The sequence below is a fragment of the Podarcis pityusensis genome (assembly GCF_964106645.2).
Source record: "Podarcis pityusensis genome assembly, chromosome: 11".
NCBI lineage: Eukaryota > Metazoa > Chordata > Lepidosauria > Squamata > Lacertidae > Podarcis > Podarcis pityusensis.
In genome coordinates, this window is record NC_138036.1 from 6,173,767 (window position 1) to 6,195,159 (window position 21,393).

Below are 21,393 nucleotides of genomic sequence, written 5' to 3' on the forward strand. Positions count from 1 at the left end.
AGCCTGAACATCACAGCAGAACAGACACCATCACACTTAGGGATCCTCAGAGTTTGCACGTCATGTGTGACAGACCTCAGCAACTCAGTATTTTGGCTAATCTACTTTATTTACATATAAACACACACTGAGCACTGCAACATGGCTCCCTCTCTCTCTAGCATCAGACAGCAAAGAGAAAAAGCACAAAGGACAATAGTCCCACTTCACAGAACACAGTAACACAAACATCCTGTCTCCGTCACTTCCCACTCTGTGGAGTCAAAACAGACCACATCATGTGATAGATAACAATCCTATGACTGCAGTCATGGAGCAGGAATTCTAACAGCCAGATGGGTGGGGTATAAATAACAAAGTAGTAGTAGTAGTAGTAGTAGTAGTAATAGTAGTAGTTTTGTGACACCTCAAGGAAGTAACCTTTCTTGATGTATGTAGAAGGATGTTTAAAGACCTTTAGATGACTCTTTGTGTGCTGTGTGCAAGTAGCCTATATAAGCTTTGCTCTGACATACCTTGGGGCGGTCCTTCTAGTTAGCAGCTGAGCAGCTGGTTGGTAAGGCTGTCCTGTTGCAATTGCTCTAACAAACTGGGTTCCTACAGGACACCAAGACTGCTGTGATTCTCTTGGTTCCCTGGTTTATTTAAAGGTGTCCCCTCACCTAGATAGCAAACAGAGTGGTGTAGAAATTAATTCTTATCACAATTACTACAACTGCTATTACTACAGCGACTGCTAGTAGCTGTGAGAGCGCTAAAAATAGCTATTGTTTCTCATGATTCCTGAAACAAATTTAAGTATAGCTAAGTCCCACTGAATTCAATGAGAAAGAGGTAAGATTATGAATCCAAATACCTGCTTATTTATTAATCTGAATCCTTTATAAATTCACCCCATTCGTACTTTTTCTTTTTGCCTTCTGTGTCATTCTACTGGATTGATTAACCCAGACTGAGAGGTTGTGATCTTTTGTACATGACATTTGTGATTAGCCAAAAAAATGGCATGATATTTTTTCTTCCCCTCCCTTGCAGACCGAATCTCGCCTGCATTCACATTTATGTGGCCAAACATTCATCAACCGACATCAGGAAAATAAAGATAAGGCAGTTAGGAGTAAATGCACAGGCCCTCTTAAAAATTTTACCGAGCTAAAGATTGGCAAGAAATATGTATTTAATCACAGGGTAAACAGGAGATCGTGATTTGCCAGGAATTTTATGCACACATTTCCCTTTCCTCTTTTTCCGAATTAAAAATAAATAAAGTGACAAAGATGAAACCTTTTAAATCTATTGGCAGAAAGTCCCCACCTTTTCTTCCCTTCCTTACTCTGCTTTATGGGATCCACTGTTCATTTCCTATTACCTCTTTATAGCTGTTTTGTTAAAGTTCATACCACAAAGACCTGTAAAAGAAATTTACAGCTCCTGGAGTTTCAGCAAATTCTAAATAACCATCACATGAACCTGAAGCATTAATTAAAGACACAGGATTCCTGCTTCTAGCAGAGATGAATACATTCAAGCAACCCCATGCCATGTATTATTTTATTTTTTTAATGACATGACAAAGGGTGTGTAATTTCACAATCAGGCCTTTCTAATGGATACCTTTATATTTTGGTCATGAAAAACCAGCTGTCCTTGGTTTAACCTGGGCAGGCAAAGCAGGAACGCTTGTCTAACTATATTTGTAATAATTCACAGAGAAGACATGGGGATTTGCTTGCAGATGCTGTATATTGCAATTTGTGGGGTGGCATGGGGATGGTGACACATATGGGGACTGTTAAGTGCCGGTGTGCTTGCTTGAGAGCGAACAGGCAAGACTCCCACCGGTCTTTTCCAGGCTTTATTATCTGTACAAAAACATTTACAGTGCAGAGCGTCTCAAGTCCATGTCTGCTCAGTCGCTAGCAGAATCTGGGAGTGGGCGGTCCTTAAACTTTCCCCAGCATAGCAGTCTTTTGAACCCCATCCTATACCTCCCCTCTCTGCGCATAAACCGACTGTGCAGAAAGGGTGTGGGCAAAGAGGGACCTGCCTCCCCCTTGCTTTGCTCAGGCTCGGTGTTGCGGCTCTCTCTAGCATCTTCTGAGCCCTGCATCCCTTCCCCACTGAAGGCGGGGCTTCCGGAGGCTCCCTGTAACACAACTGCTCTTCCACCTCTCGCCTCTGAGCTGATGGCAGTTCCCTGACAGGGATGTTAAGACAAAAACAAGTAAGAAATTGCTATTATGGAGTGAACAAGATGAATCATACAGGATGTGAGCTTCATCCTCTTTTAATGGCCCTGGTGAGGACGGTGAGTCCATTGCTGAACAAACACACAATGAACTTCAATACACATTGGTATTGCCCATGTAACTCTAGTGCACATTGTTGAATGGCCTCTCCAGGTGATACATTCAGCTGGCCTGCCAGTAAATGAGGAACATAGGTAGCACATGGGAAGGAAGAGAAGGGTGTTAGTTGGTTGAAATTTGCTGGGTTTGGGAAAATATATATCCTACCACATGCCTGATGCTGTTGTGGTAGTTAACCAGGCTCTGCTTTTGCTTGGAATTGTGCTCTGACTAAATCAATATTTTCCCAGTTTAGGAAGAGGGGGGTAGCACTTTTTTGAGTCCAGTTCTTGAGGAGCATTCCCCATTGAAACAACAACTACAGTAACTTCCACATTTTGGAGAGAGCTAATACTATGTCTTTTATTCCTGCAAAACCAATTGCCTTTTAAAACATCTGGTATATGTAGAAGACACCACCACATGAGAGAGAGAGAGAGAGAGAGAGAGAGAGAGAGAGATCTGAGCAGACAAGTTAAAGTTAAAATAAAGTAAAAAAATTGACAATTAAACTCTATTATGCATACATGCATAAGGGGCAGAGGAACCAGAGACCAAATTGCAAGCATGCGCTGGATTATAAAGAAAGCTAGAGAGTTCCAGAAAGACATCTACTTCTGCTTCATTGACTATGCAAAAGCCTTTGACTGTGTCGACCACAGCAAACTATGGCAAGTTCTTAAAGAAATGGGAGTGCCTGATCACCTCATCTGTCTGCTGAGAAATCTCTATGTGGGACAAGAAGCTACAGTTAGAACTGGATACGGAACAACTGATTGGTTCAAAATTGGGAAAGGAGTGCGGCAAGGCTGTATATTGTCTCCCTGCTTATTTAACTTATATGCAGAATTCATCATGTGAAAGGCTGGGCTGGATGAATCCCAAGCCGGAATTAAGATTGCCGGAAGAAATATCAACAACCTGAGATATGCAGATGACACAACCTTGATGGCAGAAAGTGAGGAGGAATTAAAGAACCTTTTAATGAGGGTGAAAGAGGAGAGTGCAAAATATGGTCTAAAGCTCAACATCAAAAAAACGAAGATCATGGCAACTGGGCCCATCACCTCCTGGCAAATAGAAGGGGAAGAAATGGAGGCAGTGAGAGATTTTACTTTCTTGGGCTCCATGATCACTGCAGATGGTGACAGCAGTCACAAAATTAAAAGACGCCTGCTCCTTGGGACAAAGGCGATGGCAAACCTGAACAGCATCTTAAAAAGCAGAGACATCACCTTACCAACAAAGGTCCGTATAGTTAAAGCCATGGTTTTCCCAGTAGTGATGTATGGATGTGAGGACCATCAAGAAGGCTGATCGCCGAAGAATTGATGCTTTTGAATTATGGTGCTGGATGAGACTCTTGAGAGTCCCATGGACTACAAGAAGATCAAACCTAGCCATTCTTAAGGAAATCAGCCCTGAGTGCTCACTGGAAGGACAGATCCTGAAGCTGAGATTCCAATACTTTGGCCACCTCATGAGAAGAGAAGACTCCCTGGAAAAGACCCTGATGTTGGGAAAGATTGAGGGCACAAGAAGAAGGGGACGACAGAGGACGAGATGGTTGGACAGCGTTCTCGAAGCTACAAATATGAGTCTGACCAAACTGCGGGAGGCAGTGGAAGACAGGAGTGCCTGGCGTGTTCTGGTCCATGGGGTCATGAAGAGTCGGACACGACTAAACAACAAATTATGCATACTATGGGAAAAGCATTGCATATTGAAGTAACACATGTAAATTATTGTCAGGACATGACCCTGAGAAATATTGGGATTCCCTTATTCGTGGCTTTCAAAAGTTGGACGTGTTAGATCAGGCTTCCTCAACCTCGGTCCTCCAGATGCTTTGAGACTACAATTCTCATTGTCCCTGACCACTGGTCCTGCTAGCTAGGGATCATGGGAGTTGTAGGCCAAAAACATCTGGAGGGCCAAGCTTGAGGAAGCCTGTCATGGACACATAGTGAGATGTTTCTATACTACACTGCAAAAATATATTAGGATCACTCTGGTCTAACTGTAAGAACATAAGTAGATATGCATCCAGTCCAGCACTTCATTCTCACAGTGGCCAGGCAGATGCCTATGGGAAGACCACAGCAAGGTATGTCACAGCTTCTTCCTAAGAACTCTGGGGACTGTGGCATGGTGTGGAGGGCAATGGTGTTAATGTTTCAATGTGTAGTCCCTACACGCAGAACATTAGTACTTGAGGTTCTCTGGAGGTAGAGGCAATGATTCTTAAACTACTTTTCAGTCTGCAGTGTAAATTAGCGAGGCTTCCAAAACCCAGCAGCATTATGCAGCAAGTGGTATCTGCCCCATTAATTCTTCTCCAGCTCAGGTTGTAAGTTAGCCGGAGTGAATGGACATCCCTGATAACATATCCTCCAACATTTCTCTGATGAAAATAGGGATGCCCTATTCCATCATCATCATCATCATCCCCCACCCTTCTGACTAGGTTGCCTCAGCCACTCTGGGCAGCTTCCAACATATATTAAAACATAATAAAACATTAAACATTACAAAAACTTCCCTATACAGGGCTGCCTTCAGATGTCTTCTAAAGGTTGTATAGTTACTTGGCTCGGGGGCTGCATAACCCCATACCCTCCAACATTTGTCCAATAAAAATAGGGACTCCCTAAAGAAAAGTGGGACATTCTGTAGTGAAATCAGAAACCGGGATGGCTTCTGTAAAACAACAACAACAACAACAACAACAACAATTTGTTTGTTTGTTTGTACCCTGCCACTCTGGGCAGCTTCCAGCAAAATATTAAAAGTACAATAAAAAATCAAACATTAAAAACTTTCCCAGACAGAGCTACCTTCTATAAAACCCATCATCCCTGACCACTGGTCCTGCTAGCTAGGGATGATAGGAACTGTAGTCAAAAAAACAGCTGGAGACCCAAGTTTGGGAAACACTGATGTAAGCAGAAAAGGAATGTGGTTCACTGGTGGTGGTGAGTCTTCACAATTCTGTTTTTTGGGGGAAGCATTCCTTGCCTTTGCCCTTCTCTTGAAGATGTAACTGGGAATGCATTCAGAACGGAGCTCGAAAAACAATGGAAAGTAATAGCTGAGTTTGTCAGGCCCAAAGTTTTCCTCTACTATGTGATTGAAGCAGTGGAAGAAGGAAGGGCACAAAGTTATCTTGACTCCTTTCTCAGAGTTCTTCACCTTTGTGTTAGATCTGTTTTCTCCACATTGTTTTATATACCTTTCCTCCTCTCCGCCACGCTTTAATATCCTGCTGGTTGGGCGCTTTCAGCTCCCCAATTGAATGAGACATTCCCTCCAGTGGAAACCTAGCCTTGACAAATAGCCAAGGAGTAATTATTATTCCGTTCAAGAGGCTGAGCTATGGAATAAGGGCTGTAATTTCCTAGGCTTGAGTGCTGAGAAATTTATGCTGTGCTTTTCCCCTGGTTGGAGTTTTCATCTGAGATTGTATTTCAGGCCTTTTCCCTTTGATGATATGATTAAGATAATTCCTTTATGAAGCCAGAGTCTCGGCAAAAGTATCCAGGAAACCTGTTTCATTTTCTTTCCTTCCTGAATGCCAGCTGCAGATGAAAAAGAGAAAGGAAAGAAACTGTTATTGTTTTCTGACCTGCTCAGCCTGACAGAGGCGCACAGTGCATTACAAAACCAGATGATACTGCACTGGCAAATGAGCCAACAGCTAATTTTTATTTTTATTTTTAATGAGAGGCACATGGGTAGGGATGGTTGAGTCTGTCCATTGTGGTTCCCCTTGATTTCCGCAGTATGCCACTGAATACTAGTACATGGGACTGCCCTTGAAGACATCTTGGAAACTTCAATTGGTACTAAATTCAGGAGCCAGATTACTCACTGGAGTTCTGCTTAGATCTCAAACATCCTGCATTTTAAGACAGCTGCACTGGTTTCCAGTTGGTTTCCAGACCCTATTCAATATGCTCATGTTAGTGACTGAAGATCTAAACAACACATGCCTCAAATATCTGAAAGACCACTTCCTTCTCTAAAGATGCTTTTGGGTGTTAAGATCGGCAGAGGAGGCCCTCTTGGTGGTTTCGCTGTAAGCATTTTACTCCTCCGTTGCTGGATGTGTGATTGTTACATCACATGTCAGTATTTACTTTCTAGGCTTGGAAAGTGTGAGAACGAAAGTCAGTCTTATCTCTCTTCTGCTGTACTGTACTTTTGTACTTCTCTCTCTCTCTCTCTTGGAGAAGAAGTGAGAGGACGCCATGGTTGCTTTGTCCTGTATATATTGCTTAATAAATCACTTAGAAAGCTACACTCACACTCCACGATCGTTTCTGCTATACTCTGCTGAGTGAGCGTGCACATGTCTTTTGATATGTGTCACTGGTGCGCACTGGGACAGATTTGTGAACGTCCTGGGTGGCGCTTCATCAGGAAAATGCCTGGAGAGGTTTGTCTCATCCTGGGGGCTGCGTGTGGCCCCCAGGCGTGTTCCGACATTCGCTGCCCTCAAAAGCTTTGGGAGGTGGTGGCAGCCCCTAAATTGTGGGATTCCCAAACCACAGAGGCGTGTTTGGCGCCATCATTATACAGCTCTTGGAGAATGATGAAGTCAAATCTCTTTACCCCGGACTTTGGCCTCTCAGATGTATTGTTGCCTGTCACCCAAATCTCCAGTCGGTGTGAGATTCCAGGGCTTCCAGGCATGCTTATCCAGGGTTTGCATTTCCTTTCAGGAATAAGACACAACAAAGACTGTGATGACTATGTGATATAGTGTCAGAAGTCCAGGTTCCCAGCTTGATAACACAGTAAGAGTAGCTAATTAAAAAGGTGGATTTATTGCAAAAACAAACAGATAGCTCCGGACAGCTCTAACAAAGCCTCCGGTACCATTACTTAAGATGATCCTTCTTTTTTTTTTTTTTTAAAGCAATTTATTGGGTTTTACAATAAAAATAAACATAATAAACAATATAACATTTATCTTAACATATTTTCACATTTTCTTTGGACTTCCTCACATCTCCCGCTCCCACTTTCATCGTTGTAACATTTTGTCAGCAATTTATCATCTTATTTAAATTCTTATATCCCTTCTATATTTCATAATCTTATAATTCTCGAAAGGAGCTAAATTTTCACAGTCTTACTTATTTTCTTAAAAACTTCTAAATTTAGTGGTGCTCAGTTATTTTAATCTAGCATCTTATTTAGCATTCACTCAAATTACAATACTTTTGTAAATAGTTCTTAAATTTCTTCCAGTCCTCCTCAATCCTCTCTTCTCCCAGGTCACGGATTCTGCCGGTCATTTCAGCCAGTTCCATGTAGTCTATCAGTTGTATCTGCCATTCTTCCAGTGTGGGTAAATCTTGAGTTTTCCAATGTTTGGCGAGAAGTATCCTTGCTGCTGTTGTTGCATACATAAAAAATGTCTGGTCCTTCTTTGCCACCCCTTGGCCGACAATACCCAAAAGGAAAGCCTCTGGTTTCTTAGTGAAGGTATATTTAAATACCTTTTTCAATTCATTATAAATCATTTCCCAGAACGCCTTCACTTTAGGGCAAGTCCACCAGAGGTGGAAGAACGTTCCCTCACACTCTCTACATAAGATGATCCTTCTTAAGACTCCTTCTGGCGTCAACAGAAGATATTGAACTCACAAACTTTACATCTCTTGTTTTGCTTCCTATCTAGCAACCTTCCCATTCACTGACTCGTCGGATTTAATGGATCGGCTCCCACCTCTTCCTTTTCTGAGAGGCTGTTTCTGAGTTCTTTTGTGCCTGTTTGTGTTTCCGGCAAGCTTTGACTGCATTCTAGCCTGCTCTCAGCTACTGCCTTATCAGCCTGCCCGTCAAGGTCAGAAAGAGCCAAAGTCTGCAGCTGCCAAATCTCTCCTGTCTGGCTATCATCAAAGCCTCTCTGTTCCTGACTGCTTTCTGCAGTTGGCTGCAAACCTTTGCTTGGAGCTGGCTCATTCCTGACATATATGGTCTATTTACACATATATACAAATTGAACCTACAGTGGAGGGGTTCACAGCATTGACACCCCAAAAGGGTCTTGCTTCTCCCATGGCTACAGCTATGGATGCAAACAGAAATCACCCATTGTGCTCTGACCCTCTCTCCAGCTTGCTGCCTTTAACAGCCTAAATCTATCATCTATCTATCTATCTAATCTATCACAACATGGCCAACCCTCAAATTCTCCTTCAAACTCCAACTTTGTCTTCTAACTAACTCTGAGTTGGGGGAGGAGCCACAGGCATTTGCTATTTGGCACACAGCCCCCCCTAGATATACCTAATGGCTCATTTCCTTCCTTTTGTTCTCCTAATGGCTCATCTCACAGGCAATTACCTAATCAGGAAACTAGCCTGGCTTAATCCAGAGGTTCAGTGTGCGGCACCCAAAAACTCATAACAGTACCCCACCCCTTGGTCAAATGCCTGGCCCTGGGCATTAGAAAGCATAGCAGAACACTCAAACTCATCAAAACTTCAATTAGATCAGGATGGGCTCTGGTGCTAAGAGGAGACCTAATATACGAATTAAACATTTAATAAATCCTACGCTTGATGAGATTATAGCTTGTGATATACTATCGGCTTGTGCAGGTAAATAGTCTGAACGTGGGATATCAATGCTGGCAAGGAAGATGTATCCCCAGAAACAACAGGCAAGGTTTTTCACTCCCCTAATATCAACAGCAGTACCCTCGTCCCACTTGACTTAGACCCATTTTGCTCATAATGATTACAGCTGAATCAGATTTGGTTTAATCTGAAGTTAAGCAGTGAAATTACTCTTTCTATCCCCAAAGAGGTTGGCATTAAAATGCAAACAAACAAACAACTGGGCTTGTATATGAATTGATTATCTGGATAGATTTTCCACTCCGTTGCAATTTTTGAACACTACGAAGCTGCTGGTAAGGATGGAGAAATCTGTCTATTTTCAGTCTCAAAGATTCATATGTTGAGAATGGCATGGCTTTGTGCCCTGGCTTCCAGCTCTCACACAGCAACAACTCTGATTATTGTCCTTCTGCCTACCAGCTAGGTGAGGAAGGAGGGGAAAGGACCACATATTTGTTCCTATGGCAAAAGGGCAACCATTTGGATATGCCAAATTGTGCCATCACCTTGACAAAGGAGCTGGTTTGGCAACCTTCCCTATAAACATTCCATCCCCACAGATACAGGATCTCAGGGTCTCATCCAGTCGGAGAGCCCCCTAACACATAACAATAGCATATCTCTCAACTGCCCAAGGTTGAAAAAGTGACATCCTGTTTTTTCTCACAAGAGGACAGCAACCAAAATGGCCGCCGCAATCTTGCACAATTTTAGTGCATTTTGGGAGGGGCAGCGATCTTGTGTGGCACCCCAAAACACGATTTTTTTGTGTCCCAAAAAGCACTTTGGAGACGGGTGGCAATCTTGTGCAGGTTATGTGACTTGTGCAGGAGTACGGCCCCAGAAGATGGCATCCCAGTTTGGCAGTGCTTCATATTGTAGTGTATGAAATTAGGGTTGCCATATTTTGAAGAGCAAAAAAGAGGACGCTATGACAACTCTCATTTTAAATACCTCTACTATATGTAGGCTATAGAAGCTGTGCTATATTGCTGAGAGAGGCAGGCGACGAAAGCAAATCTTCAACCACAATTAAAAAAATAATAATCCAATAGCACCTTAGAGAACAACTAAGTTTGTTCTGGGTATAAGCTTTCGTGTGCATGCAGACTTCTTCACACCAAAGCTTATACCCAGAACAAACTTAGTTGGTCTCTAAGGTGCTACTGGACAATTTATTTATTTATATTTATTTATTTCAGCTGCATCAGACCAACATGGCTACCCACCTGAACCTTCAACCACCAGTTATGTCTATGTCTCCAGAAAGCATAGCCAGAGACATTTTGGCAAATTTTAAAAAGTCCACCCGGACAGAAATTTTACCCCTGAAAAAGAGGACATGTCCTGGAAAAAGAGGACACATGGCAACCCTACAAATAGACAGCTACTTACATCTCCCTCTCAGGCTCATACTTTGGCTTATCCCATGGGTACGAAACCATGGGTCCAGGAGGTTTTCTGTTTGCCCTGCCACGTTCCCCAGAAAATCTGATTTTTGCCATTGAATCAGAGCAAATGTTAATCAAGGGAAAATCCAATTGCCCTTTGGTCCGATTCAGCTGTAAAGAGTGGGTTTTCCTGGTGAAAACATTGGAGGGAAAAACAACAACCCACCCTCCGTTTGTCTTCCCCCCATGCTAAGTTAATATTGCCTTTTTAACCCCACGTACCTGGTACAAAGCCTTACTGCAATCAGTAAGATTTACTTCTGCATAAACATAATTAGGATTGTGTTGTAAGTAGTTCAAAAAAAGATGGGAGACAGACAGACAGATAGCAGATGAGTGAGATGTGATTAACATTGCCTTTGCTGCGGTTACCTTACCAGCGTTGCATGTGGAGAGATGTATGAATCTTGCATACTCTATGGATTCCTTATCTATAGACTCTGCCTGTGAAATATGACTGGTTTTCCCGTCTATAACTTTTATTGTTTTTATCTTTGACAAACTCTGAAATAGTACACTGCTGACATTTTTTATATATATAAAAAAATTAGCCTTCTGCGCTTAAAGACCACTCATCATATTCATCTATCATTGTTTTTGAAATGTCACATTGATTTTATCCCTTTTGCAATAAATGGTTACATCCAAAAAAAGAGAGAAAGAAAGAAATAATGGCCTGACACTTCAAAATCAGCTGCCACTCTCTGCTGGAGCAAAAATAAATAAAAGGACAATTTTCTTGAAGGACAGGGGAAGAGGGGAGGGGGGAAATAGAACCGGGTGAAAAATAAAGAAAACCTTTATATCCTTTTCAGCAACCCAGATAAGTTTTCAGAGTTAGCAGAAATCACCGGTATAACTTTTTTGTAATCCTTGCAATACTCATTGTTGTTTGAATAATAGTCAGAAAAGCCATGTTGCGGTTTTATTACAAACAAGCCACATATAAACGCTGTGAAAAATTAATAACTAAAAATAGTTTAGTATGCTGCAGAAACAGATGCTATATTCTGGAGGGCAGATCAAGCTTTCTGGCAGCATTTCCTCAACAAAATTCCCTGGAATGGAGTGATGGATGGAGTATTCTGGGAAAAGCAAATAACCTGGGCAGTTATTTTTCCACAAGGGCCAACATTGATGCCGAAATCCAGCATCACCTGAGCTCTGCGAATGCAGCTTTCTCCCAACTGAAGTGCGTAGTGTTTGAGGACCAGGACATTCACAAGGAAACCAAAATGCTTGTTTACAAAGCTATTGCACTACCAACCTTACTGTATGCTTGTGAAACATGGACCACTTATAAACGCCATCTCCAACTCCTCGAAAGATTCCATCAATGGTGTCTCCAAAATTTTTTTACACATCACTTGGGAAGACAGGCGAACTAATATCAGTGTATCGGAAGAAGCAAAGATCACCAGTGTAGAAGCGATGATTCTTCAACATCAACTTTGTTGGACTGGTCATGTTGTGCAGATGCCTGATGATCATCTTCCAAAGCAACTATTCTATTCTGAACTTTAAAATGGAAAGTGAAATGCTGGTGGTCAACAAAAGAGGTTTAAAGACTTTCTGAAGGCAATTCTAAAAAAATAATAATATAGTATTGTCAGAGCTGCTTCCAGATCCTAGCTCACAGAGGATCACGCTAGCCAGCGATCATTAAACAAAAGTCTTTATTGAGTTACAGTTTCCATTCTCAAGCTGCTGCGTGCAACTCTACGTCTCATGGTTAGATCGGCGAAGCTCCATCTGAGTCTCCGCCCCCTGTACACCAGTTTAAGATTCTAGCCTTACTCCACCTCTTCCGTCTCTCCTTTCTCCTCTGGGTCCTGCTACCCCCCGGGGTCCCTTCCTTCCTGGATTCTTCTGACGCTGACGTTGACCCCCCTGACTCCTCCCCGTCTTTTCGGCGGGCTTTGGGACCTGGCTCCCTATCCGGGCTGCCAACTGCACCGCCCTCCTGTACATTTGAACTTGGCACGCGCGCCCAGCCTTCAACCTTCCTCTCGACCGTTTCCTCGCTCCCCGATGGAGGCGTGGCCAATCCTGACTCATGTCCTCCCACTGGCATTGCGCCGCCTGATCCCGATGCCTGGGACTCCTCCCCCCTACTGCACTCTGGTGTGGACGCTGGTCCTGATTTCCAACTGCTTCTCTCTGAGTCCCCTCTGGCCCCTTCTTCCTGGGGTGTCCCCCTCGGCACCCCCCTTGCTCTGACCATGGGAGCCCCTTTCTGTGAATCTTCCGATTCGCTGGAAAGACTCAGAGACCTCGGACTGCTGTCATCGCTAACATTACCTTCGGACTCCTCCCCCTCGCTCTCTATTTCCTCCCTTTCCTGTGCCTCTGCTCCTGAACCCCTGACATCCATCCCGCCCTCGAAGCCCCCCCTTCCCCCCTCCCCTCCTTCAGGTGTGGGTACTGGGTGCTCCGTCGTTGTGGGGGTGAGTGCCGGATACAGTTCGTCCCCCGTGGCGTGCATCCAGCCGGATAAGTCCGGCTCGTCCTCCGTGCTCTCGCCGACCTCGATTTCCTCTGCTTCCATCTCTTTGCCGCCGTGCTCGAACCCAAGGTCCTCCCCCAACACGTCCATGTCCGTCTCTCCCCCGGTCTCCTCCGGGGACGTTGCCTGCCAAGGACCCCCCAGCCACTTCCTGCGCCACTGCTCCTCTGGTCGATCGTCCCACCAATAGGAACGGTCTGAGGCCGACCCCGAGGGTGATCCCTCCGGGGAACGTGTTTCTAGTGCCGGTTCCTCGTCCGAGGTGAACCCCTGGAATGTGCTGGCTGAAAATGTGGGTGTGAAAAGCCAGTCGTCGAAATACTCGGCTGGCATGGGCCTGTGTGGGAAAAGGGCATGAAACTCGTCCTTGAGAAGAGGCTCGTCCAAGGCATAGTCCGGCACCCAACTGTTGGCGCTGGCCGGGGTACCTTCTCTGGCGAGAAAATATTCTACACCCTCTTCCCCCCATCTCGAGTCTAAAATCTCTGTGACCTCGTTGATGGGTTCCCCCCTTGGCGACCCCCTCCTTGGGGGCGTCTCCCTGAGCGGGTCTGGTGCCGTGCCCGGCTCCTGAAATCTGTGAGGTGCTTTGTAGGGCGTGAGCACTGATCTATGGAACACTGGGTGCATTCTGGATCCCTCCGGAAGTGTCAACCGGAAGGCCACTGGATTGACCTGTGCCTCGACTTGGTAAGGGCCTAGCTGCTTATGTCCGAGCTTCTTCTTCGCTAACGATCTGGCCGGCACCGCCTGGGCTGCTAACCAAACCCAGTCTCCCACCTGTATGTCTTCCCCAACCCTTCTGTGCTTGTCAGCCTGCAGTTTGTATGCGTGCTTTGCTAGTTCTAACTGCCTCCGAAGCTGTTCGTGAACCTCCTGCAACTCTGACGCTAAGGCTTCCGCTGCCTGTGGCTCCCCCTCCCCCAGTCTCTCTAATCCCGGGAAGGTTCTGGGATGCCTCCCGTTGTTGGCGAAGAACGGTGTCACCCCCGTGGACACGTGCTTCGTGTTGTTGTAGGCGAACTCAGCGAGCGGCAGGTAGTCCACCCATGTTGCCGGCTGCTGATTTGCGTAGCATCTCAGGTACTGCTGCATGATGGCGTTGACTCGCTCCGCTTGTCCGTTGGTCTGCGGGTGTCTTGCCGACGCTAGGTTGATCTTGACGTTCAGGAAACCCATCAGCTTCTGCCAGAAGTTCGAGATGAACTGTCGCCCCCGGTCGGACAGGATAGACCGTGGCAGACCGTGAACCCTGAACACGTGGTCTATGAACAGTTTGGCGGTCTGTTCCGCTGTGGCCACCTTTGCGCACGGAATGAAGTGGGCCATTTTGGTGAACATGTCCACCACCACTAGTACTGCCGTCTTGCCCCTCGAGCTGGGCAGATCCGTGACAAAGTCCAGGGCCACTCTCTCCCATGGTTCGAACGGAGTTTGCAGCGGTTCCAGCAGTCCGGCCGGCGGTCTGTGCACTGGTTTGGCCCTCTGGCAGGTGTCACACCTCGCCACGTAGTCCGCGACTTCCCCTCTCATTCCGGGCCACCAGAAGTCTCTGGCGACTAATTCCACCGTCTTCTCCTTGCCAAAGTGCCCGGCAGTGGGCGCATCGTGCAGCTGCTGCAGTACCTTGGCGCGAAGTTCGTCTCCCGGCACGTAGATGGCCCCTTTACGGATGAGCAATCCATCTCGCAGCTGGAACTCGTCGGTCGCTGCCGTGCCCTTGCGCACCTCTGCCATCTTTGCTTGCGCGAAGGAGTCATCCTGCAACGCTCGTCGCACCGCCTCCAGGTCAACTGTTGCAGCAGCGCACGCCCACACTGTCGGTGCGAAGATGTGCATGGCGGCCGCTGGCGTTGCCTCCTCCAGATACTGTGGCTTACGGGAGAGAGCATCCGCCATGATGTTGGTGTCCCCCGGGACATACTCTATTCAGAAGTCGAAGTTCGCAAAGAACTCAGCCCAACGTATCTGCCTCTGGTTCAGGAACTGTGCCGTGCGCCAGTGCTCCAGATTCTTGTGGTCCGTGCAGACCTGCACCATGTGCTTGGCGCCGATCAGGAAGTGCCTCCACGCTTTGAATGCTGCATGAATGGCCAGCAACTCCCTGTCCCAGATGGTGTAGTTCTGTTCAGACTTGCTGAGCTTCCTGGAGTAAAACGCTCCCGGCCTCCAAGCCCCCTGCGGGTCTTTCTGCAGCAGGACTGCTCCCACGGCTCTGTCCGAAGCGTCTGTCTCCACCCTCATCGGCCTGCTGGGGTTGACATGAAGCAGCTGCTCTTCCGACGCGAAGAGACGCTTGAGTGCCTGAAAGGACTGCTCCGCCTGCTCTGTCCAGATGAACTTCTTTTTCTTGGAGCTGAGCGTGTCCGTGATGGCCGCTGTCTGCATGGCAAAGCCTTTGATAAACTTGCGATAGAAGTTCGCGAAGCCGACAAACCGTTGGACCTCCTTCCGGTTGCGTGGGCTTTTCCAATCCAACACTGCTCGAACCTTGGCGCTGTCCATGGCGAGCCCCTTGTCAGACAACTTGTAGCCCAGGAAATCCACCTCGGTCACGTCGAATTGGCACTTCTCCAGCTTGGCGTAAAGCCTATGTTGCTGTAGCCTGCTCAGCACTTCCTTGACGTGTCTGTCATGCTCCTGCTGCGATTCCGAAAAGATCAGGATGTCATCCAAGAAACAGACGCACGTCTTGTAGAGGAGCCCCGCCAACACGTGATGCATGAAAGCTTGAAAAACGTGGGAACCATTTTGCAATCCAAAAGGCATAACTCTATATTCGTAGGTGCCCAGGGGCGTGAACATGGCTGTCTTCCACTCATCTCCTTCCCGCATGCGAATGAGGTTGTACGCCCCTCGCAGGTCCAACTTGGTGAACACGCTGCCCTTCCGTACCTTTGCGAGGAGGTCGTCGATTCGGGGCATGGGGAAGTCCGATGGCTTGGTCACACTGTTCAAAATGCGATAGTCCACTACAAGTCTTTTTTGGGGCGTGTCCCGCTTCTTAACAAAGAATACCGGACTGCCCCCCGCTGCCTTGGACTCTCGGATGAAACCGCGCTCCAAATTATGATCTATGAACTCTTTGAGTTCCTGCAGTTCGTCCTCAGACATGGAATACAGCTTCCCTTTGGGCAGCGCCGCCCCCGGCAGCAGGTCAATTTTGCAGTCATATGGTCTGGGGGGGGTAGCCTGTCTGCCTCCTTCTCACAGAAAACCTCCAAAAATTCTGCGTACTTGTGGGGAACCGCTTGCAGCGTGCCTAGCTGCAGCTGTGACTCCTCTTCCTCTCCTTCCTGCCGGGGCACGATGCAGTGTTCAGCGCAAAAGGAAGAGCCGAAGGTCAGCTGCCTCTGGTACCAAGCCAGCGTCGGGCTGTGCTTGTCCAGCCAACTCATGCCCAATACAATGGGCGTGTCCGATAGTTGAGTGACATTGAAGCTGATGATTTCCCTGTGATTCCCAAGTCGCATCACCATTGGTGGCGTCTGCTTCACCACTTGCCCCCCAGCAGCTCCCTGCCATCCACCGTGACAACCTGCAGGGGCAGCGTGGCAGGCAGCAACTGTATAGCGTGCCGGTCGACAAAGTCCTGCCCTATAAAGTCCGCATTGCTTCCGGAGTCAATGGTGATTGGCACGTCCATGGTGATTCCATTGGGCAGCTGGAGCGACGCGGTGAGCCTCACTACTGGTTTGGGCGGGAGGGGGTCCATGGGCTGTAAAATCTCTGGGGACTGCTTCACTGACACGTCTGGCTGGGCCCCAGTGCCTCTTTCTCCAGCCAGACTCCGTCGTTTCCCTGCTGTGGTTCTCCTTGCTGCGTTGCTGCAGTTACCATTGCTGAGGCTGCAGTGTGCTTGTGGAGCCTCTGGGGACACTCTTTCGCCATATGCTGTGGATCATCGCAGATGTAACACTTCCTGTTCCCTCTAGGAGGCTTCGCTTTCACTGCTGCCGGTGCTAGGGCTCTGGCTGCTGACTGAGCCCTTGCACCTCCAACCTCCATAGGTTCCGCTCCTCCTCCTGGCGGAGGCGTGGATTGCGCACGCGCTGCTTCTCTGGGAAGGAAGGAGGAGCCCCTGGCTGGTTCGCGCCCTCCACACCCTTCGTCCCTGCTCCACGGACGTTCTTCCAGCCGCACCCCCACCGCCAGCGCCCTCTGAACGATCTCCTGCGTGGTCCGGGGTCTCTCCCCCCTCGCAATTTCATCTTTAACCGAGCCGTGCAATCCCTCCCAAAACAGGTCTCTTACAGGAGCCGAATCTCTGTCCCATTCCAGAGCACTGACCAAAGCGAAAAAGCGGGCATGGTACTGCCTTACGCTGGCCCTCCCTTGCTTCAGTCCATGTATCTGCTGCCGAGCAAGATCCACGTCAATGCTTGATAAAAAGCACCCATCCATCGCTTTAATAAAGGCATCCGCATTTTGGAGCGCCGGATCCTTATCTCTCCACAAATTGTGCAGCCATGCTTTAGCATCTCCATGCAAATGGGACATGATGAATCCCACCTTCTCTTGCTCATCTCTAAAGTCTTTGTTCAGCAGTTGCAGTGCACACATTACATCTGCTCTAAAGTTGGGGTACTGTTGCAAATTCCCATCGAAGTGAGAGACCAGACCGCCTGTTCGTCTCCCCAACCCAATCCCCTCCGGTTTGGGTGTCAGTTGCCCTTGCTTCGTAAGCACTTCCAACCTGACCTGGAGATCCCTGTAGGCGGCAGCTGCGTCCTCCTCTCTCTTCCTGGATGCAAGAGCCTCGGCATTCAGTCGTGACACTGCTTCTCTGAGTTCCGCTATCTGCTGTTCGGCCGTCATATTGTCTGCCGTTCGTGAGCTCGCTAGTAGGCACCCGCTTTCTCTCCTCTCCGCGAGGCCGTAGATGCCCACAATTTAAGGGATGGAGCTTACTGTCAGAGCTGCTTCCAGATCCTAGCTCACAGAGGATCACGCTAGCCAGCGATCATTAAACAAAAGTCTTTATTGAGTTACAGTTTCCATTCTCAAGCTGCTGCGTGCAACTCTACGTCTCATGGTTAGATCGGCGAAGCTCCATCTGAGTCTCCGCCCCCTGTACACCAGTTTAAGATTCTAGCCTTACTCCACCTCTTCCGTCTCTCCTTTCTCCTCTGGGTCCTGCTACCCCCCGGGGTCCCTTCCTTCCTGGATTCTTCTGACGCTGACGTTGACCCCCCTGACTCCTCCCCGTCTTTTCGGCGGGCTTTGGGACCTGGCTCCCTATCCGGGCTGCCAACTGCACCGCCCTCCTGTACATTTGAACTTGGCGCGCGCGCCCAGCCTTCAACCTTCCTCTCGACCGTTTCCTCGCTCCCCGATGGAGGCGTGGCCAATCCTGACTCATGTCCTCCCACTGGCATTGCGCCGCCTGATCCCGATGCCTGGGACTCCTCCCCCCTACTGCACTCTGGTGTGGACGCTGGTCCTGATTTCCAACTGCTTCTCTCTGAGTCCCCTCTGGCCCCTTCTTCCTGGGGTGTCCCCCTCGGCACCCCCCTTGCTCTGACCATGGGAGCCCCTTTCTGTGAATCTTCCGATTCGCTGGAAAGACTCAGAGACCTCGGACCGCTGTCATCGCTAACATTACCTTCGGACTCCTCCCCCTCACTCTCTATTTCCTCCCTTTCCTGTGCCTCTGCTCCTGAACCCCTGACAAGTATAAACACCAACAATTGGGAAACACTTGCCTGTGAGCACTCCAATTGGAGAACAGCCTTTACCAAAGGTGTAATGGGCTTTGAAGGCGCTTGAATTCAGGACACAAGGGAGAAACGTGCTAAGAGGAAGGCACGCTTGGCAAATCCACACCGTGATCAACTCCCACTGGGAAACCAATGTCCCCACTGTGGAAGGACGTGTGGGTCCAGAATTGGCCTCCATAGTAACTTGAGGACACATTGTTAAAACCCTGTTTATGGAAGACAATCTTACTCGGCTACGAGGGATCACCAAAGAAGGATAATAATTCTGGGAAAAGCAAATATCAGGCCCCAAGTTAGGAGTGGAGGAGAAATTTGATTCAGTTCACATTGTATGTTCATTTTATCATGTTGTATGTCAATTCTGCTCATTTGGGGGGAAACCACCAAAGACTGACAATTGTATGCCCAGATGGCACATTTTGAAACAATGTGAAAACTGAAACATATTCATCCACTGAAATTTGCACTTTTCTGTATTTTTTCTTGGCAGCTTTCCAGCCAAGTAATGTCTGCAGAAATGTGAGTCCCAGGGCAAAGTCAGCATACAAATGTATATATTAGTGAAAACAATATATAGAAGTGCTTTCTATTAATGAAAACAGTTTTGTGAAAATGTCTATAGGAGGTAAAAGAAATCATGCAAAAAATGTTTATATTTGGGGGTTAATGCACTAAAATGCTTTTTAAAAAATTGTTATAATTATAATGCAAACTGATGCAGAAATGTGGAGAACTAAGCTTAAGATTGGGAACATGAGAAACTGACAGAAACTGAAATTGACAGATTTCTCCAGCCCTGCTGGGAAGTAGCCTTTGAGAAGACTTCCTGCTGCCTTCAGTGAAGCATAAACCCCATGAGTTATAAATGGGTACAAATTGAATATTGAAAACAACAGACCCCATTAGCACCCATTCATTACCCGTGCCATTTATTTCTGTTACAAGGGAACATTGAAGTTAATGGGCCCCATTTGTTTTCAATTCGTCATCCGTTATGAAATGAATGCACACCTCTTAGCTCCCCACCTGCAGTCTGTCCCCTTCCTCTCAACTTCCTGACAACGGCACTTCCTCCATCACTGCCTTAGCAGTTCATCAAAAAAAAAGGGAGAAAGGAAAAAATGCAGATGTGCGGGACAGTGTTGTGGGGGAATTACGTCCTTGACATCTCAGGAAAGCTGTGTATGCACTAATCGGTTTGTAGTACAAAAACAAACTTTTTCCTAATCCAGAATCACCTGTGTTCATCCTCAAATAGCTGCTTTCAATCTAGATTGACTCTAGATTCTTCCATCTACAAGCGTAGGTGTGCTTACTTGACACACTTTTGAAACCCTCCCCTTGATTAGGACTCGGACCAGTGGCTTCAAGTTACAAGAATGGGGATTCAGACTAAACATTCGGAGAAAACTTTCTGACAGTGACAGCTGTTCGGCGGTGGAACAGTCTCCCATGAGAGGTGGTGGACTCTCCTTCCTTGGAGGTTTTTAAACAGAGGTTGGATGGCCATCTGTCATGGGCACTTTAGCTGAGATTCCTACATTGCAGGGGGTTGAGTTAGATGATCCTTGGGTCCCTTCTAACTCTAAGATTCTGCTTCTATGATTAGGTCATCCACATCTTTTCCCCTGCTTATGTACCAGGTGAGTGCAGAAGGGGGTGACTGTGATCTTGACATATGCCCATCCACAACATCATTGGGCAGGTGTGGGGATACATACATATACACACAGAGAGACAGACACGGAGCCCCCTATGCCTGTTTTCAAATGGATACACTGTGGGGTAATGCAGAATCAACCCACAATGATTGTAGATCGAAACCAGATTATGAAATCAAAATGAAACCAGTTTCTCAAGAAGTGCTTTTCAGGGGCAAGGAATATGAACTAGATCTAGATATTGGCCACGTTCACACCACACCATTAAAACTCTATGATGTCACTTTAAACGCCCCAAAGAATTATGGGATGTGTTGTTTGTTAACACTGCTGATAATTGTTAGGAGGCCCCTATTCCTCCTCAACGAGCTTCAGTTTCCAGAGTGCTTTACCCTGTCAAACTTTTTTTCTCAAGGAGCTTTGGACATTGACAACATGAGCTGGGGCTGACGTGAGTTGTATTCCAAAAATCTGGAGGTGCACCATGTTGGCTACACCTGCATTAGTGTGCACTTAATAGGCCTAATGTTGCTGGGACCACCTACATCTCCTTTGCATAATCAATCTGCAACAATATTTTATTTTCGGAATACAACCAGTTTCTCCGGCAATATTTTTCAGAGGCAAAAATATATGCAATAGATTGTGTGTGGACCACAAAGGGAGGAAAAACCCAAATGCTCAGTTTCCATTGATTCTAGAATAAAATGCCACATGGAAGCAGATGCAGAATCCATTCCCTATAGCCAATTCCCTCATATTTTAGGCAGGCTCCTCTGCTTCCCCATCAACTCACCTTTCTCTGGGAGCCATTGAAGCCTTTCGCCACTTCTCTCTGCCTTACCAAACCTTGGGTCTTTTCTGAATCTGTAGCATAAGCACCTCTTTCCCAAGTGTCACTCAACAACATGTTGCACATGATTGAGAGGGCAAGCTGCAGTCACTGTACACCTCCCAATGTTGTGGGGAAAATGTTAACTTGATAGATAATAGTTTTATTTTGGGCTGTCTTAATCACCCCACACCTGGTTGGCGCTTGATATGAACAGATAAGTAGCAACAAGAGACAGAT